Source organism: Canis lupus, chromosome 1 (genome assembly GCF_011100685.1).
Source record: "Canis lupus familiaris isolate Mischka breed German Shepherd chromosome 1, alternate assembly UU_Cfam_GSD_1.0, whole genome shotgun sequence".
Taxonomy (NCBI): Eukaryota; Metazoa; Chordata; class Mammalia; order Carnivora; family Canidae; genus Canis; species Canis lupus.
In genome coordinates, this window is record NC_049222.1 from 36,831,685 (window position 1) to 36,850,618 (window position 18,934).

The window sequence follows — 18,934 nt, forward strand, 5'->3', positions numbered from 1 at the left end:
TGCTCCCTGAGACACCCCACTTGAGAGTTAAATTATGAGTCAGCATGTAATGGATCAGGAAAAAATATGCAAGGCCATCCTGAGAAGCTAGAATGACTCCTTTCTATTGAAAGAATCAACAGAAATTTGGCTAGCGGTATACATGTATTGAGAGAGGAATGTGCCCAGAAGAACAGAAGTTTGGTCAGCTACAAAACCACAGAACTGAAGAGTACAGGACTAAAATGTATCCCAACAAGGAGTCGGTCATCTTGGAAATGCAAAGATCAGATGCCACATACCTTGTCATCAAAGAAATGAAGGTGCCATTGCTTGGCAGCTATATTTCTAACTGAGGAACGATTAAACTGACAAAATAGTTTTAGACTTAAGAATCTTGTGACATTTGCTCAAAAGATTAAGCATCTTCAAACTGAATACATGCATCCATTCATTATTTATCAAACATGTATTGACACCCTCCTCACAGGGAGATATAGAGAAATAGACAGGACCAGCCCCGACCTCAAGAAATCAATAGTCTGATAAGGAAAAAAAAAAATAAAGAAAAAAAAAATAGTCTGATAAGGGAGACAGACATGCGTATTAACAATAGTGAGTTAAGGGCTTGGACAGAGGTAAATGCAGAATCTTATGGGACCATTTAGAAAGGATGTCTAATCCATGTTTTTGAATTCGGGGAAAGCTTCCTGGAGGGGAAATATTAAAATTCTGACAAAGTCACTGTAGCTGAATTTCCGAACTTTCAAGACTATGGGCTAAGCCTCGGACCATGGAGAATTTACTGTAGTAAAAGTCACTTTGTGAGATTTCTTGGCTGCCAGCCATACAGCCTGTCTTGGTTGTGACACAACATTTGCCTGGTGGCAGCAGGGTGGGGGAGGGGTGAAGGATGACGCCGGACTCAGGGAGGGGGGGAGGCAAAAACTAATAATATCTTGTGTTCCTTTGATGGTGGCTTCTGTTATGCCACAATTTGTGTTTGTGGAGTTACTTATGAGGTTAAATGCAGCATGCATCAGGTTCCTTAGGAATCCTAAAGACTAGTTCACTTATTAATCACTATCATTTTCTCAGGAAAGTTAGTCTGTTTGTTAAGACTGAAATATTCAAAATATGTTTCTTCTGATTAAAATATCCAATTCAGCGAGCATTTCCTGAGCACTGCAGAGTGCCTGACCCTACTAGCCAGTGGGACATAGGAATGAGAAAGCTTCTGCCCCAAAGGGGTTCAAATGCAGGTGTGAATAGAAGATGTATACAAATGCTCTGTAAATTCCTGCTGCTCAGATGGACCAGAGGGGTTCAGCGCCCCCTACCAACCATATCTCCATCAGCATCCTTAAATTACCCAAATGAGCATCCAGTCTACAGAATCAGTGTGTTTGCTTAAGCAACTACAACTTAAAGGCAATAAACCCAATCCCAAATACCCACGTCCAGCAGATGCCTTCCCAAATGACACCCCCATTACAGGATGATGCAACGATATGTTTACAGGAAGAAAAGGAGTCTGAGGAGGAATCCCTGCAGAAACTATCTCTGAGGGGCACCTGGGTGGCTCATTGGTTGAGTATCTGCCTTTAGCTCAGGCAGTAATCCCGGGAATCCTAGGATCAGTCCTGCATCAGATTCCCAACAGGGAGCCTGCTTCTCCCTCTGCCTATGTCTCTGCTTCTCTCGTGTCTCTCATGAATAAATAAATACAATCTTAAAAAAAAAAAAGAAATTATCTCTGAATATGAATTTGAAGGACCCAGAAAAAAATGCAGACCAGAGAGGAAGGACCCTCAGCATAAAATCTGGAGATGAGGAGAGAACTTGCAGGGGGTGGGGGACCCATGGGGCTGGCAGATGGTCCTCATCTGAAGGGACAGAAATCAGAACTCAGAAAGCACTGCTGACAGTGCCAACAAGCTCGCAGACCTCATCTGTACACAGAAAGGGAACATGGAGGAGTTTTAATGGGTTAAAATCTAAGTAAGAACATTTCAGTGGCCCCGTGAGATTGTACTGTTAGAGAGACAGTCGGGGAAGGGGGATGGACAAGGCAAGCGAGAAGAGCCATGCTCGATTTGCTCACATCATGTTCCTTAGTTCTCTGATTCACGCTCACCTTAAATGCTTCTAAGCATTTTTAGCATATGATGCAGACCATTCCGCCTTGCCAGATTCTCCTCACACTGGTTATTTTAGTGCTGTTCTACCTTGCAATAATAGTTGGCGGTGGGGTTTCATCTTAAAGCTATATTGCAGAAATCTTTAAAGTTTTCATAGTCATTGTCAATTTGGCAAAAGAAAATTTTGAGGCCACTCAGCTGGATTTGTTTTTTAATCAGTGTGGTTATTTTATGACAGGGAGTAGATCTTGTGCTTTTTTATAATGCATCATAAAAATAACCACTCATTTAATAAGATAGTGCAACAAGAACCCTGGATGCTTGGGTGGTTAATGAATGTGGCAGGATTCTTTCCAAATCAGCAGCTCTGAGCAGGAGACAAACATCAGTGTTTAAACAAAGAACTTTGAATAGGGAATTAATGGGGTGGAGAATTGCTACTTTTAAGCAGAAAAGATCTCATAACCACCCCCACAATCAAAAATTTTTATTCAAAATGATTTTTCTGATTGAAGGAAATGAGACATTCTTGCATATAACTAGCCTCTCTCTCTCTCTCTCTTTTTCTCTCCCCCTCCCCAACTCCTCTCTCTCTCTCCCTCTCTCTCTCTCTCTCTCTCTCTCTCTCACACACACACACACACACAGGAACGTCATAGAAGCCAATTTCCAGAGGATGAAAGTACAGTGTGCTTTCTGGAATTACCAACCACAGGTAAACCCACCCCAAGGAATTTCTTATGTTTACCGTTTATCTCTCGAGCCTTGACCCCAACAAAGCAATATTTCCTCTTTATGCAGTTTACTTCTTTCAGAACCTTAAAGAATGATGTCAGCCACTGTGGTTCTTTCTGAGTTCGAACATTAAACATTTCATCACTGATTGCTTTTAGTAAATGTGTGTACAGTGATGTCTTTTGTTTCCTAACTATCTGTAATTATGGTTCTTTCACACTTTCTAAGAACTCAAAAGAAAAAGTGAAGAGACAGCAATAGTTTAAACTGAGACTCTAAATAAATCAAAAAGAAAGAAAGCTTCTTATAAATAGGTATGTGACAGCTCTGGGTTACTTATAGTACCTTCAAGAAGTTAGTAAAGAAAGACAAAGGAAATTAACAATTCAATCCCACCTGGACCTGAATCAGTCAATATTACCCCTTCTTTCCTGCTTGAAAGCAAAAATATATGCTATTAGTTTTATTGGAATAATGTGAATACCCTCACAGTCTTCCCCAAAGTTTATCTTCTACTTCTGAACAACTTAATGGTAGAGTTCTCAACACATAAAATTTCTTGTCATCTGTTTTAATACTCAATTTGTTCTATTCAATAATGCTTATGTTACTTCTCACATTAAGGAGTCTTTGCTCAACAACATTTGACATGGAAATTTAAGATAATTATTAAATTATTTTTAATGGCCTTATCAGCTGTCTAATAATGGTCACATTTCAGAAGAATATTTTCATATATCAAAGGTGCTATTGCCCCTCAAATTACCTCCATCATTTTCTTGTCCTTTGCTCTTTAGCCACTATCACAAGTTTATTTATTTAAAGAGTTAGTATTATCACATGCAGTTGTGGCACCAATGCATGGGGTCACATAGGGTATATACTATGAAATTCCAGATAGCGCTCACTTAGACTGCAATGGAACCAATACCCTTGAAATTCTCAGGAAGATGGAATAGTGGAAAAATGGTTCTCACCTGCACACCACCTTACTGAACCTTGATCTGTGTATGCATGAGAGTTACTAGTTGTGGAAATATGTGGAGGTAGGAGTAGAGGTTGAGGACTGTGATGTTGAACAGCCCAGTCTGAGCCCATAATCCCCAATAATAGTATATTTATCTCAATTTCAGATTGTTCTTGAGGAGATCTTTAAAGATTTTTTTCTTGCATTGGACTATATTCTACAGTTCAGTTTGGAAAACCTGATCTTTATGTGTGTGCAATGTTATGGCTAACAGTCTGCTTAAATTAAAATAACCCTTATTAATTATTGAATACAAACTAATGAGATTCTCTTGAGAAAGAAGCACTTTGTATTGAAGTTTCAAACAGCAAGCTGATTGTTCATGCTGTGGCAGAGGTGCAGAGTATGGGAGAGATGCACTGAAGCTGAAATTTGGTGAATTCCTCTATCTCTCAGGAATATATTAATGTCAGCAAATATTAAAATATATGTATATATAAATATAATAGAATGTACATAATAGAATATATATTATAGAAATATATAATCACATATTTGTCTACATCTATGTATTTCTATAATGTATAATATACATTCTATCATATATAACAGAATTTATTGGTAGATAATGTTATTATTTAGTATATGTTATATAAATCTATCCATAGTGTCTAGAAACAGCTATATGCTACACACACACACATATTCACTCACACTCACACACAGTCCAGAAGGGCTTTACATTCTCTTTACAATGAGAAATATGACTGGCTGTCAGGTAGATTTGCATACTCATGTTGACAAAGCCATTCACACTTGTATGCAGACTACATAAAGTTGGCTTTATCTAAATGCTGCTTGGCATGCCTAGGCTCAGAACAAGGAGGGTTAAAATATGGCTTCAAAGGAAACAGCATATCTCTGCAATAAATGCAATTTTCAGGTGACCTCTGGGCTTGCCTGCCTGGATATGCTCCCTGCTGGGTAGTGATTTAACTACCACTGTGATCTGGAATTTTGCTTTTCATCTTCTGGAAATGTGCCTGTTCTCACAGCACAATACAACTGACTAGGCTTCTATTTCCTGAGCTACAGTCAGGAAAAAGTTACCCTGTTTACCTGAGGTACCGGGTCAGCCATGGAAAGAGGTCTTCTAGTTGTCCTCAGAGTATCGGCCACACCTTTCTGAGATGTCCCTTAACACATTGTGGGTCGTTTTTGTATGATACGTCCCTGCTCCCTTGGCTACAGCTGATTAGGACAGGCTGAGTGACCTCAAAGCAGTGGTTTCTGTGTGGCCAGAGGCCTGCAAGCCAGCTCGATATGAGACTCCTGTCCAGCAGGATGCTGTGCAGCAGTGATTTGGCCAAACTATTTAAATCCTCTCACTTGAAGAGTGGTGCACCTGAAGGAGATGCACGCAAAGCAGACTGGCAGTGGGATCAGTAGAAGCAAAAAAATAAGTTTAAAAAGGCAGTAGAAGAGAATCAAGAGGAACATCAAACCATGAGGCAATGAAGCTGTAAATAAGGGGAAACCACCACATAAGGAGAGAAGAGAGTCAACAGTTGCAGAAGCGCAGAAACCTGGAACTGTAGACTCATCGCAATGGCTAAGAGTGGAAGTGGAGCAGGAGATGTCCAGTTCTGATGAGGAGAGTCCATTGGCTCCTGTTGGCTTATAAGCAGGCTTTCAGGATCTATAATCCCTGGTTATGAGGCTCTTGAGAAGAATTCCTGTATCTTCATTTCCCTATTATTTACAACAGTTGTCTATTATTTGAGGCAACCTGAGTGAGTCTTTGCTTCTTGCCATCTTGAAAGAGCCTGATTAATAATCCTGCAATTACTGCCTGATTGAATCTTTTGAAATTTTGCAGTCACCTGTTGGTAATCCCTTAGAATTTGCTCCCAAAGGTAATCAATACCACATGTGGATTTTACCTGCCACACTGGTATTTTATACACTGGCAAATGTATTTCCAGATTCTCAGCAAACACCTAAGAGCTGCCCTGGTGTCCTGACTCGTATAAAGGCAGACCAGGCAAGAAGCGGTGTGGGTTCCCTTATCAACTCCTCATTCTGCTTACAAGCTGAATCACCAAATCACTGAGCCATTCTACCACCACCTTAATTAGGAGGACTGCAATCTTGTTCTTGAAAGTACCAGTGGCAAAGCAGTTTTCTGATAACCAAGGCCTTAGCTTGAAGAAGTGACCTGCACTTGGAGTAATCTAACTTTGTTCTAATCATCAGTCATTTGCAGCCAAATTGAGCAGAGTCTGGTTCTGGCTGCTGTCTTCCTTTTTTTTTTTTTTTTTTTTTTTTTCTGGCTGCTGTCTTCTAACCAAGATGTAGTAGTTGTTTATCCTTTAAGTTTCAGGCTTCATTGCCAGATCATTCATGCATACAGTTTTATAGCAACAAAATAGCACTTAAGCATCATGGAACTTTTAACCATACCAGTAGCATGAGAAGGTGCCTTGTAGCCTGTCCTTTCCACCCAATCTAATGCCCAAATCCCAAAGAGAAAAGCAAAATGCATCACAATGGAGAATGAGAAGGAACCCTCAAACATTCTGTAATTAGATGGATAAATTGAGAAGAGAGTCGTGATTTTCGTTGGTCTAATTTTTCATCACAATAGAAAATAGAACAAAGCAAGATTACAACTGTTATCTCCTTGCCATATTCGCCTCTAGCACACACTCCCTCCCTTTTCTGTGTCATACTTGCCTTCAGACCACGTGTTGCCTAGCCCTTTAAATGCTGGCCTTTGCACGGTTCCAAGCTGAAGTCACGATCTGAAATGTGAGGGCTGCAAAGATGTGGAAAAGCAGAAATTAGCTCAAGAGAAAGAAAAAAAAAAAAAAGAAATGGGAGGCTTTGGGAAGAATCTGGGCAGAAGAGTATTTGATGGTAATAGCACAGAGCTGCAGAACTCCTTGCCCCAAGTTGCCTTTCTGGCCACAACTCTAGAACATTCTTGTTGATCTGGGTTATTTGGCTAATTCCTCCCCTGGCAATGGAGCTGCCCAGGCTGCAGGACTCTATCCAGGTAAAATCTCACTATTCCTCTCTGCATTAGAGCAAGGAGGACTGATACTCATTGTCTAATGTGTGGCCTGGTGTTAGCAGCTTTCCTTGAAGAAAGAGGAAGAGGTATTCATTTGCCATCATTCACTCTAATTGACTGAAGTTTAGGGGAGACAGGGTAGTTCACTGGTGATGTCGTATGAAATGGAACACAATTCTGTATAAGCAGATGAAGAGACTTAAATTCATTAATCCACAAGTGATTCAATAAATTATTGATTCCTTTGAGCAAGAAATATTGTGAATTTAGAAATGCTGGAAAACTGCAGTAGGGTTTCGAAAGGACATGTATAATAGAAATTTGATGTTACCTTCCTCTTGTAAGCAGCATTTCCAAATGAACAGTATCTGGCTAGATGATTTGACTTCCATGAGAAGGGGAGATAGCCAAAAATAGAATCAGAGCATTGAAAGACATCCAAAGCATGTCATTTTTTAGCTATCTTTGTTCTTCCTACTCTCATAGATAATAATAAAAAGTCTAAGAACGGATTCCTTATTGTGTATTTCAGAGTAGTCTCTATTCTATAGGGAATTCTACTTCCACTTAGGTATTTGAATGACAGTCAACATTTATTGTGGCAAAATTTCTTCCCCTAGAGGTTTAAATTAAATTTCTACACTGCTTTCTCTTCATATCCCAAACCTTTCTGACGATAGGTTGAAAGTCCTTGCTGGTGATTATTTTCCATCACTACCATCGTCATAGAAACAAATGATAATGCAGGAAACCCAAGGACTCTAACAAACTCCTGATCAGATCTTAGCAGAGAGGATCAGTGTCACTAAATCTCATTTAAGCCCAAGGTTCCCTGTGTGTGTGTGTGTGTGTGTGTGTGTGTGTGTGCTTATTTCCAAGTTATGAGCTATGTGAGCAACAAACTGTAAAAACTGAAAATATGTGAACAGGCTTTCACACTGAGGTGAAAGAATATTTGTAACAAAGACAATGTGATACTTCTTAATGATCTGCCTTAGAATTGTGGAATGTTGTATTTTACACATAAATGGTAAGCTAGTCACATTAAAATATGTCTTCTATGAATAGCCAAACTGGGCATTTTGGAGATTAAACTGGGGATGAGAAACATAGTCAGGTTGGGAAAGATGTGGACTGTAGGGTCCATGGGTTTGGGAACAGAATCTAAGGTGAGCTCTCCTCACTGCAGGAGAGAATCCTCCAGCAGAGCCTTAAGGCATGGAAGTGCTGGTTAAACTAGCTTTCTGTCCAGGGTGCTGTCCAGGGCTGATATTTGGTATTTGGTGGTGAACAAAACTGGTCATTGGGATCTCCCAGGACACTAAGGCTATTTGGTACCCCCATTTAGGAAGAAAAGAAAACAGAAAGCAAATAGGTGGTTTGATGATTCATTAGTGGCTTAGGTTGTAAGCTACATCTCTCCATGATAAATGAATCAGTAAAAGTCTACCTATGGGAGGGTTTTAATCCTCATAAGCTGTTTTTATGTGTCTGCAGGGTGGTGATATTTGGGAAAATCCAGGCAGCAAGATACCATCATGACTGTTTTCAGCTCCAACTCATAATATTTGCAATTCCATTGAAGCTGTGAGCACACGGTCCTGTCAGAAGCCAACAAGCATGGAATTCATGCAAGTTCTCAGAGATACTTCCTATAAGTCTCTGCTTCTCTCCCACCTACTTTCCCCCCAAATCCCAGTTTGTCTGTACCAATCTCTTTCCAACAACCTCAGCGCCCCTCCAACCCCCTTTCCTGTTGAACCTATTCCACCCCATCCCTGTCTCCCCTTTCTATGTCTCCAAGCCCCACTCACCCTATGGAAAGAGTCTTCCTTGGGAGAAAAGTTCAGGAAGAGGTCTTCTTAGTTCTCAGGGAGAGGAAAGCTGATGAGTAGTCATAGAGTAATTCTTACCCCCTCTTATATTAGTTCATTATATTGTCTTACTAACACCAGCACTAACAAAGTAGAATTTTTTGGGGGGAGGAGCAAGAGAGGGGAAGAGAAAGGTAATTTTAGAAACATACTACAGAAGAAATGAGTTCATGTGCTCATATGCAATCATCTATTCAAACTCTAAAAGGTACAGATGTGAACACCATGGAAAATCTGCTGCTTTCTCTATGCCCCGTGTGCCCTCTCCCCACTCCCTGACCCCCACCTCCCCCCCTCACCCAGCCTCTCTCTCCTGCTGTGTGAATGCAGCCAACAATATCAGCTTCCATTGTCCCCTTTAGGAGCTATGTCATACAGATACAGATGAACATATGTTCTCTCCTTCACTCTTTTTACCCAAATGGTAGCATTCTGCACATGGTCTTCTGCACCTTGCTCTTCTTTTCTCCATTTGACTTGGAGATGATCACCTACCTGCACCACAAAAAGATTTCTCATTTGGGTGAGAGGAGAGGATGAAAGGTATGTACTATGTAAATGACACCTATCCTTTTCTTACCTAAGTTTGGAGTTCATATTTTTTTAAAAAATAAGACAAACACAAAGCAGATAGAGAGCAAAATGTTTATTACCGATAAATTGATTTTAGAGACTGCAGCTCAGATGCACAACAATTTCCTGATACTGAACTCCCATATTAGACAGACTTACCATCAGTCATAGGCAGCTCAAGAACCACAGGCCTGCCTACATGGCTCATGACCTGGTGAAACAGAAAGGAAAGATGGACAAGCTTAGTTACATGGCCCAGTCTCTCATTCAGACTCACTAATTAGGCCACTAACTTCAGTAAATGATTGAACAAGAAATTAGAATGTTTAGGAAAAACTCTTTTTGATGAAAACCAAAAAAATGTGGCAATAACATCCCCCCCACAAACCAAACATTAGGAATGAACAGTAATTGATTTAACTAGTCTCCTATTGATAAACACCACAGATGCTTCCAAACTTTTCTTATTACCAAATGTAATGAATATGAATCTTCAATCTTTTGCTTTTACAAAAAAAATGCAATGAATATGAATATTTGAAAATGAATAACATTGTACATATAGTTACGTATAGTTTCACACATATGGGTTTATGTCAGAATGATGAATTCCTGGAGAAAAAGAGTATGTGCATTAAAAATTTTGTAAGATATTATTGGGATGCCCTATATGAAGGGTATACCAATCAACTCAGAAATGTGTGAGAGATTGATATAACACCCTTTTCTCCACATTTTTCAACAAAATGTATGAATAAGACCTTTTAATTTTTGCCAATCTAGTACATAAAACATGGTATCTTTATGATGTTATTTTTTTCTTTTATAAGGGAGATTAAGTATCTTTTCTTATATTTAAGAAATATTTTAAATTTTTTAATGTCAATGATCTCTTTTTGTCCTGTGTCCATTTTTCTATTGGATGGTTGTGGGTTTGTTTTTTTAAGAGACTTTTTTTTTTTTTAAAGCAGTTTGAGATTCACAGAAAAATTGAGCAGAAGGAAAAAAGTTGAGCAGACGGTACAGAGATTTCCACACACTCTCTACCCCCATATATACATAGCCTCCCCATTATCAACATCCTGTTTTGGGGTGTTTTATACATTCATTTGCAGACATTCTTCATAGTTTAAAAAAATTTGATTATGATACAAATTGCAATTTTTTCCTAGGTGTTGGCATTCTTTTGACATTGCTTATCGTGTTTTGCCATGTTTAATTTATTTTTAGCACAGTCTAATTTATCATACTTTTTATTATGTCTTTCAGTTTTGTATTATTCTTAGAAAGAACTTCCCTACTCTGAGATTATTAAATTTTCCCCCTATTTCTTCAATTATTTTTATAGTTTCATTTTTTACTTAAGATCTTTGAACAGTTTGAATGCAAAGGAAAGGATCCAGCTTAGTTTTGTTTTCTTCCTGTATGGCTACCCAATATTATTTTTTTAAAATAAATCCAGTTTTTCTTCACTACTTTGAAATTCTAATAACTATGAATCCTAGATTAATTGGGTGAGATAAATGAGGCTGAAATATTCAGATAAAGACGCCAAGCAAGAAATCATCTATTTGAAAATGTGCCCATGATTGTTCCTTTCATTAACACTTTGGAAATAAAGACATTTATCTGGATTCAAATTCGTACTCTTCCACTTAGTAGTTGTGCAACCTGAAGTGAGTGAATATTTCTGAGAGTATGGCTTTGGGTTTGTTGTGAGGATTATATGAGGGATTACAAAAAGTACGGTAAAATATAGCAGTTGTTAATATTCATTTATTGTTTAATTCTTATGAAATGCTGCTTTAGCTCATCCTCCCCTCCCTCCCCTGCAGTGACATCTGGTTGATGGATGACAATGCTACCATTCCTCTTTTGCTTATATAACCCCAAAGGAGTGGCCAAAATGCTTCAGAAACCTTTTCTATGGAAATGCTGAAGCAAGATAGGTCTGTTCCAGACTTCCTTGGGGGCATACTTGTGTAATTGATGTGGCTGAGCTTATATATATTTTATAGAACCTATGTTTGGCAGTGTTATTTATGATACAAACTTGGGAATAGAGTCTCAATTTTTGTAGAAGAAAATAGAAAGATGTTCTTGGTTGCCTGTGAAATACACTGAGGTCTTCTGGAATTAGGAGTAGTGATCCTGGAAGACCTATAGCAGGACTGGTAGGCTGTTAGTGTTCTTCCAACCACTTCTCCAATAGGATTAGAAGAAAAGTTAACTTTCTGTCTTGTTTTCAAGAAGCTCTTAATTTCACCAACCCCAAATATATCTGCCATATTTTCAAATATATCCAGAACAATAAGTTTGCCAAGTCTCTTGGTATCAAATTCTACTGAGTAACAATGATCAGAAGGTATTCTTTTTTGGTAATCACAAACTTTCTTGTTGCTGCTTTAGTCTTTGTTCTTCGTAGAGATGAAAACTAGCTGATCGTCATCTATTGCTTCACATTCCAAAAAGTAATTATTAACTGTACCTCAGCCTCTACTTTTATTATGAAAATACCAATTCCTTTAATGTTCCCCTAAACGTTCATTGAAGATTGTATAGCTAGGGAAGAACAAGGGAATTACAAACCAATTATGATAATATGCCAAGAGGAAGTTAATCACAGCAAAATAAAAATGAGTATTAGTGGTTGATGAGTGCACTTTGTAAAGAATTCAATGTTCGGAATTTTTAATAATTGTAAGAAACTGACTCTTGACAAACTATAGCATTTGTAGTTAATACCAGTAGATATTGCATGGTAATTATGTAATACAATTTGGTATACTATGCATTTAAGTGTTCAGAGATGTATACTAATGATGAAAGGCAAAATATATGTTTTGCTATCTTGATGTTTATTATCTATTTTCTGTTAAAAGTAATTCAGTGTTAATGGAAGAGTGAGTAAAGTCAAATCACAAAATCATAGAGTTTTCATACTACAAGAGACGTAATAGGTCATCCTGTTCCAGCCACTTGGCTTTACAGATGAAGAAATTAAAACTCACATATGGAGGGGAATTTGCCCAAGTTGAACAGTGTGTTGATGGCCAGTTGGGCACAGTACCCAGCATTGACTCTCAGGATGTATTTTGTATTATTTGCTGTTTAAAGCAAACACTTATTTGAATGGCAGTGATGTTACATACATTTTGCACTAATTCTTTTCTTTACTCATTTACTTGTGATGACAGGTTTTAATAGCATTTTCTGGCATACAGTGTGGGCATGTAAAGTTCACAGCATCCAAATTTTTCAGGATAGTTTCATTTTCAAATTCTCTGTTTTACTCAGTATCTAAATGAAGCTTAGATACCTATTCAGACTTTCCACTACCTTACTTATAGTAGGTAAACCATAAACATCTCTTGACTGGTCTCTCAGCATTGCTGATTTGGTCAGGCAACCAACTTTCCCCATAATAAACCACAACCAGACAAATGAGTCAGGCATGTGTCTAATTTGTCATTTCTTTTTTCTTTTTTTTTTAATTTTTTTTTTTTTAATTTATGATAGTCACAGAGAGAGAGAGAGAGACAGAGACACAGGCAGAGGGAGAAGCAGGCTCCATGCACCGGGAGCCCGACGTGGGATTTGATCCCGGGTCTCCAGGATCGCGCCCTGGGCCAAAGGCAGGCGCCAAACCGCTGCGCCACCCAGGGATCCCTAATTTGTCATTTCTATAGAGAAACAAGACCACTTTGGAAGGTGTGCTGGTAAATAACAACCCATGTCTTAAATGTGTACTTGGAATCTAGATTCCAGAATAAATCTTTAAACACATCCCTCATGTCAAGTGGGCATTGACTTTGACAATGATTCCAGGCTATTGTTCCAGAAAGAAGCAGTGAGTAGAGAAGTGGAAGGCAATTTTGCTGAAGTAACAGAGACAAACAGGATGCTTCTCCTAGAGTTTCAGCATGCACTTCATTTTTCTGCTTGTCTGAAGACTTTAGTGTTTTCAGACCTGATACATGAGTGGAAGATGTCAGAGAAAATTATATATATATATATATATATATATATATATATATATATATATATATATGGCAAATTGGGCAGGAATTACCTGGTGGGTTTGTGAGGCAGGTATTGATCCTGATTAATGGCCTGTTCAGAGCAATCCCTTTGTACTCCTGTCTCTTTTGTAACAGACACCAAGATTTTCTTTAAAGCAATCACAGAGGTCTCACTAAAAGAATGAAGAGAGGAGGGGTCATTATTCCTCTCTCACCATTACTGCCTAGATAGTCTGTGAGAGACTGCATCTGACCCCCAATGATTTCAATAATTTAATTATAAATGTGTCTGCTCTGTGGTGCTGCACGTAGGGAATGACTCCTCAAGACCATATTCATCTCTGTCCTCTCACTTGCTTCAGATGCAGATTTGCAAAGGAGGAATGGAAAAGTCAGGAATTGGGACTGAGGGCTTTCTCACCTCTACCTTCCATCATTCAAACGATATTTTGTTTGAGAAGTTTGCTTATTGTTGAGTCACTATAAACTAAGAGTGTGGCAACATAGAATACAGAAAGGTATAATTTACATTCAATTATCTGGAATTTGATATGAGTCCCTTATTTTTGAGGAGCCTGATTCTAGGACCAGCCTGCCTTTGCCATGGTGATCCCTGGAGCAGGGACCCTGGAGGTCATGATTTTGCTTTCTCCATTCACACTATAATTGCTAAAGGCACAGAAAGCATATTTCTGTCTCTAGAAAGGCAAACTGGAAATTTAGCTCTTCACCGTCCTTCTTATTTCTCCCTCTCTCTCTCTCTCTCTCTCTCACACACACACACACACACACACACACAGAATGAAGAAGGCACTGTAAAATTTTACCTTTCAGATATAATATATAAAACATCAGATAATTTGTACTGTATTTTATACCTAAAAATTCAAATTATACTTTACAAATCCGCAAACATCTTCTCTGGAAAATTAGATCATATGCAGTGGAAGAGTGATTTTTGAAGATGCATGGTCTGGTATTTTTGAGAGTTGGGATAGTCTCTTATGGTAAAATTAAATTTCATTGACTTTTCTGTCCTTCGTTTTACCCACTTTAGTGGGGAAGAACTTCAGTGTTTAGGTAAATAATTTTCGTGGTTCAATCACAAGGATTTTGTGTAATGTGTGAGAAAAAGCATTCCCACTTTTCTCTTGACCCATTTACTCACCAAAGTATCCTTGGAGGACTTGTTTCCAGAGTGGTCTATTTATGACATTCAAGGGAGGGGATAAAATATTTCCTTCTAATAAGAGGACTCAAACCTCAGCTTTGAGGATTAATGTTATATCGGTCATAATGGCTAAAAGAAGTTCTCTTCATCAAGCAGGGGGAAGATCCATCTACTTCCCACTAATCTGGGTGGCTTAGGTGGCTGATTAAAAACCAGGAACAGAAATTGCCCCTATCACTTTTCCAAAAAGTGGGGGAAACCTATCCTTTTGGGTACAAGTGTCTCTTACTACAGAATAGCCACAAATGGCCAGAAATATACAAATAGCCTTTTTGGCAAGATGTCATTGTGTGATAAATGGAAAGGAGTAACCAAAAGTTTAGCAGAAGAACAGCTGGAAAGTCCAGCTTCAGATAAGTCTGCCTTGCTTTGGGATGGGCCTATGAATAGTCCAGTGGGTAGGATGACCTTCTTCTTTCTTGTATTGCCACAACTCCAGTGTTTAAAGCTCAACAGGCCTTAACAGGCAGGTAAATGTTCTATGGATAAAATGCACATGCCAGCAAATGCCGTATGATCAGACCCAAGCATGCACACCCCATTGTACTGCCGGTAGCATGAATATATCAAGATGCATTACACAAAGACCATGGGTTTGTGATTTTGAAACTAAATGGTCATGCTCCTTCCTATGTCTCTTTTCTCCACCAAGCTGATGAAGCACAAATATAAGAGTTCTCTCATCCAAGGCAACTTTTCAAGTAAGGAAGCTAGACAGGGAGACAGAAGCCAGGGGACCTTTCTTCCTCTCTGGGTGGCGAACACCCACCTCCCAAAGTCTCCTCTCTCTCCCCTTCCACATTTCACCTCGACTCCTGGGATACTGATAGATGCAGGTCACATCCAATTTTCAATTCTCTTTCAATTTCAGTGCCTTTATTGGCATGACAACGTGTACAGGTATGATTCGGTGTCTTAAAATGAGTAATGTTTGGTATCTGATTCCAATAACTTCTTATTTCTGTGAAAGAGACAAAGCTGACTGCTTCTAAGTTTATTTTTTTAGATAAGAAGTACAGGTCTACACTTCTCATTTGCTAATCAAGGTAAATTTGCTAGTTTTGATAGTTGGGAGAAAATGTAATTTCTAACCTTTCTGTGCACAGGGCAGATGAGCCCTGATGCTAGAAGTCAACAGTGCTGTGGTTAAGAGCATGGGTTTACAGTCAGCCTGTGTCAAGTCCAGGTTCTGCCACTTGTTAGGAAATAAGTCATTTAACTTCTCCAAGTTTCTGATTTCTGTCTGTGTGACTTTTGAATTTTGTAACATGAGCAACTTTACTTATTCATAAAGAAATAAAAATATTTTTTTAATAATTAAGCCAAGCAGATGTGATGTTCAGGATGTACCAGAAGAGGAAAACCTGAAGGAGTTGTTTGGACAATATCATAGTATTTAGATCTGAGATGAGGAGGTCCTATACTTGAGTGGTGGGGAGGGATGGATCAGAAAACACAGTCCAGGCTTTTATCACTAAAGGGAGGGAGTGAGATTGGGCTGAGCTGTGGCCACTGGCAGATGGCTCTTTCAGGTCCTTGATGGGGCTTCTCCTTCTCAGACGCTCCTGCCCTCACCATCCCTCCTCTATTCTCTGTCCCCACTTCTTCCTTCTTTCTCTCTTTCCACTCTCAGGACTTTCCTGATGAATTCCAAACTAGAAATCCTCCCCAGTCTCCCTTATCTTAGCATTCTCCATCTCACTAGAGATTTCCAATGTATGTTATGTGATTCTAATACATTTTCAAAGGTTTTCTGCTATAAATCCTCTCTTCTGTTACAACGTGGAATGTGGCAGACTGTGCACAGGGTGGTCATATCTCTTCCCACTCCTGAATGCATACTCATGACTTTGCAGCTCCTGTCATCAAAAACTGGAATCTACTTCCCTACCCTTTGAGTCTGGGTGGCCTTGTGACTTGCTTTGGCCAGTAGAATGAGACAGAAATGTCATTATTAGCATTCCAAAGCTTCTGTTCTCACCCTCCTAGAATGTTGCTCAGAGCTCACTATGTCAAGACACCTGGCCCAGGCATGTGGAAGAGAACCCAGTGCCTGTCCCTGCACTCCCCAGTAATTGCGATGTGCAAGGGGCCATCTTAGACCACAGTTGAGCTGCTAGGTGAGTGCAATGGCATGAATGATTCTGGCCAGCCTAGCCCAAGTTGCTGAATCACAGAAGCATGAGCAAATCAACAGTCTCAACAGTCGTGCCTTCAAGCAACTAAGTTTCGAATGGTATGTCATACAGCAACAGAAAACAGAGGCAAGGATTCTGATTAAATATGGTGTCAGAACATTCCTTCTTGTTTATTGTTAGGTATAGCTGTGAATTCGCAAGCTGGCAGGTGGTAGTCACAGTTAAGGGAGAAAATAGCAGGTAAGCAGGTAGAAATCTTGGGCCTGTCCCTGCTGGGACACTTCCTTCCCAGAAATAGCAGCATAATTGCTAGCAGCAGTTTTCCTGTAGGAGATTTAATTTTTCATTTACTGAGCAAAGATATATGGCAGAGGTCACAAAATTTCATTCCTATCTTTTCTTGATCGTAAATACCAGGACTAATGTACATAATTCTCCCCAATTTCTGTGAAATTTTAAGAATATAGGCATCAGAGACAAGGTTGTCTTGTCTGCAAAGTTTGGATGCACCATCCTGAATTAGAATTGAAGGGAGGTGTGCAGCAAGATTATAACTACTAGAAGCAAAGGCATGTGGAAGAGGTGGCAACAAAGCAAGAGTGTGCTGAACTGAGCTGGTATGGCACCAAATGACCCCCAAGTCTAGAAGCAAGCACAGCTCCTAGCAATTTGATTTGGGGTTATTGTAGAACCTGGTGTGGAACATAAACATCCACGGGGTAACTAGTAACATAAAAAGGTGCAATCCAGTGGCTTGACAATGAGAGGTGGTAGCGCCTGCCAATACAGATTGTATACAGTGTTTCAAGGGGACGATTGCTGCTCTACTCCATGACTTATTTGGGGGGGGGGGGCAGATAAAAGCCCAATGTTATGGGTACCTCCAATTATTCAAGAGGAAATAAAAATGTGGATTATTACATGAAGCCACCGGAATTTTAAATGCTACTTAATAATTTCAGAAGAATATAAAGCCCTGGGAAGGCCACACAAATCATGTCTGTAGTTTATAACTCTGACAAATATAGTAAGAAATGATATTTACTATATTTTATAGCCAGTGGGTACACCATGTATGACATCTGGTGTGCAAGCTACAGCTGTAGTGCTGAGCTCCTACTTGACCAGGTGTCAAGTTGAGTTGCTGTATCATAAGAAGTTGCAGAGGACGTTGGGCCAGGAACATGGGGTAGTACTCAATGGACTGCCAGGAGCATTGACTCTTTTCAACTGGTGTGGGATTATTCCGAAATCTTCACAAGGCTTTTATCACTAAAGGGTGATATCATTGGTATGTACCAGATGATTATCAGCTTTGTAACAAAGAGAGCAAGTTCACAGTACTCAATATTTTTTCTGTATTTTATTCTCAGTTTTACTATTGAAAGCAAAAAGATGAATGTAAAATCTTGCTGTTGAATATTATAGCACCTCTTGCTTTTATTCGCAAATGGCTCCTCTAGTGCCCAGCAATTGTCTCCACGGCAACTACTTATGTTTTTATAAATCTTAGATTGCGATGAGCTGGGGAAGAAGCAAGAGTAATAGCAAAACCTTTACAAGCCAAGATTTTCTTTCAAACATGAAAAAGTTTCCAATAAAAGCTCAGATCCTTTGCTTTCCAATTTATACCCACATCTCAAGTGTCTGAGTACTGGTTATAACCTAGACAAATAAAATTTATAGCTCAATCAATCAAATATTTATTGAATATCCACTGTGCATCCAGCATTTTGCTAGGTGCTGTCAGAAATTCAAAAGAAAAAACAAGCTATGGAGGACCATCACAGTTTCATGGGAAAGCAGAAAGGACACCACATCCATAGCTGAATCAGAGGACACAGAGGAGAGGGACTGATCTGAGTGGAGGTGCATGTGGAGGAATGATGACAGGAGGCCAAGGAAGTGAGAGAAATTTGAATTCTGAGCTGACAAAGCTTGTCTTCTGCCTCTAAATACCCTGGTGTTTAACTTCAACCATTGCCCCCTTCCTGTAGATACCTCCAGGGTATTCCCACCGTGTATCACAGTAAGTGTCAGATGCTCAAGATTCCCAGATGAATCTCCATCATCCCAGTATACATACTCTTGAATATATTACCTGATTTGGCATGATCTCCAGCCCACCTCACCTTCCCTCATCTTCCCACACACTTGGATTGTGCCCTCTATGGAACATAGTTAATGCAATAGCATCA